Source organism: Pteropus alecto, unplaced genomic scaffold (genome assembly GCF_000325575.1).
Source record: "Pteropus alecto unplaced genomic scaffold, ASM32557v1 scaffold3, whole genome shotgun sequence".
NCBI lineage: Eukaryota > Metazoa > Chordata > Mammalia > Chiroptera > Pteropodidae > Pteropus > Pteropus alecto.
In genome coordinates this window covers 57,754,739-57,757,778 of record NW_006442484.1, presented here as the reverse complement: position 1 = coordinate 57,757,778, position 3,040 = coordinate 57,754,739, and positions in this window count along the sequence as shown.

Sequence of the window (3,040 nt, the reverse complement as noted above, 5' to 3'; positions counted from 1 at the left end):
TTTAGTTGAAGGAACAGCTCAGGATTTCTCACGAGGTATCAGCCTGGGCTGACATCATCTCAAGGTTCACCAAGGAGCCTCTTCCCAGCTGGCTCATGTTGCTGTTGGCAAGATTCAGTTCCTTCAAGCCTGCGAACTGAGGGTCTCAGTCCCCTATTAGCTTTTGGGCTGGAGGCTATGCTCAGTTCCTTGACCCATAGGCACCTGCATAGGGCAGTTCACAATATGGCAGCTTGCTTCATCAGTAATAGCAAACAAGAAGAGTCAAAGAGAGAGAGAGGGAGAGAGGGCGGAGGGAAGAGAGAGGGAGAGAGGGAGGGAAGGAGAGAGAGAGAGAGAGAAGTAAGTCACAGTCTTTCATAATCTACTTTGGAAGTGACAGTCCATCACTTTTGCCATATATATGCCATAAATATATATATTTCGCCATCTGACCTATACTCTATAAAATGGTACACATAGAGTCAGTGGAAAACCCCAGCAGATAAGAAAATTTAAAGATGCAGCATTTTTTAATTAATAAAAAAATTAAGAATAGTCCCTTTCTATATATATAATTTTTTACATTAGAAGCAAGTCGCTAGGAGTAGCCCACATTCTACAGGAAGGAATTATACAAGGGCACAAATTCCAGGATGCAGAGCTCATTGGAAATCATCTTAGAAACTGCTATCAGAATTTATATGTGCTTTCATTTGAGTAATATTTTTATATTTTATTTGTATGCTCTTAGTCATTGGTTTTAACTATATGTTTTATCTGAATTGTTCTTACCTTGTTACTTTCTTTTAGTTTTTATATTTTGCTTTTCCCACCATTCATTTAAAAAATATTTTTGTTAACATTTCTGTTAACATTTTCATTAATTTGTTATTCTTCTTATTACTTTTTAGTTTACTTCATCTTTTTTTCTTGACAACTACTTATATTTTTTTTCTGATCTTTTGTTCTGGTAGCTTTATAAAAGGCAGGTAAGGAGAACAGTAAAGTAATGAATATTTAAGAATAGTCCACCTAAGCAAAAAGATTGGACACATAAGGAATGTTAACTCTACAATAGCCCTTCCAAATTCCTATATTTTGAGCTTTAACATATCTTACAAATACATTTACTCCGATTCTTTTGAGTATGAAATCATCTTTTATTAAAATTTTAGTTCATGAGCATCTTCTGAATTCTACTAAAAAATTGACAAAGTGTGAATGCTTATGTTCATCTGGCTAGGAGTTCAGTTGTATTTTATGTTTACTATAGCTGTATATGCTAGAGGCTCCAAATTCCTCAATTATCCTTGTTTATCATCTCCTCTGTTTTTTGTTTGTTTGTTTGTTTGTTTAGATGACTCTAATTCCTACTTAGATAAAGTCTGCTTCTTGTAGACCTTTAACTTGTAATCCATCATAATTATACTGGAGCCATAATGATGTATGCTAAGATGTGGGCGAGGGAAATATCTGTAATGAAATAATTATGATTAAATCTCACCCTTTATGTCGGCCCGTATCGTGACTTTAAAGGTTTTTGTTTTTGTTTTTGTTTTTATTTTTTACCTCTTACCATCCTTAAAATAAGACAGAAAGACTAAAGGGTGTTGGACAGAACAGGAACAGATTAATGCATGTAAAGATATGTGATATTTGTCATAGATAAATGTAAAGAAAGGGCGGAATTTTCAAAATTGGTGCAAGGGCATTAAGTATCTATGAGTTTCTTATGGCTACCATAACACATTATCATAAACTTGATGGCTTCAAACAAGAGAAATGTTTTACCTCACAAAGTGTAGCAGGGCCCTACTCCTTCTGAAGGATCTAGGGGACAATTCTTCCCTCCCTTCCTCTTCCAGTCTCTGTTGGATTCAGGTGTTTAGGGCTAGGGCGACATAATTCCAGTCTCTATCTTCACTTGCCCTCCCTGCTGTGTGTCTTCTCCCTTCTTTTCTCTAATAAAAATACATCATTGAATTTAGAAATCAGACTAATCCAGAATGATCTCATCTCAAGATCCTTAACTTAATTACATGTGCAAGATCCATTTTTCCAAATAAGGTCACATTCACAAGTTCCAAAGAATTTTGAGGAGACTATAATTCAACCCATTACATTATCTATACAGAAAAGAAAATCTCTTATCTCACACTGTGTTCCAGGTGGATCAGTTACCTAAGTGCAAAAAGACAAGTATAAACCTTTATATTATAAGAGAATGTATTTTAAATTTCTGAATAGGATTTCCCAAATAACATTTAAAAGATGTAAATTAAAATAAATATCAATAATTTTGAGTAATTTAAATGAATAATCATATTAATTAAAGGACAACATAAAAAAGTGAAAAATAGAGTGTGTATCCATAATATACTAAAAAAATACATTTCAATAAGAAAAAGTTAAACCACTAAAAAGATTAATACATGAACTTTATAAATGGATTTCTGACAGAGGAGGATATATAAATGGACCATAAACATAAAATATGTTCAAATTTATTAGAAACCAAAAAAGCACAAATCAATACCACAATGCAGAATCATTGCATACTCATTATACTTGCAAAATAAAATTTTAAAAATGCCGAGTGTTGCTTGAATATGAGACAATGTAAATTTTTCTGTATTGTTAGTGGAAATGGAAATTTATACAATCTCTTTGAAGAATATTTTGGCATCACCTACAAATGTGATAAGATAGCTTTGTATTTATTTATTTATTTATTTACTTACTTACTCATTTACTTACTTATTTATTTCAGACCTAGTAGTGGTAAAAGTTGCCATGGGGAAGAAACAGCTTAAAAATACATCGACAACATTATTGAATCACTCTGGTTTAAAAAAAAAAAAAAGTAAGCTCTGTTTTTGCAGATCAAATTGTTGGGATGGTTCAAAACCCAAGAGAAATAGTATTTATATACAAATTTATACATAAAATGGAGTTTATAGATGAACTAAACCCAGGTATGATATATACATATGGTGTATAGATATAACATTTCAGAAGAGAACATATAAATCAAATTTTATAACAAAGATTACATACA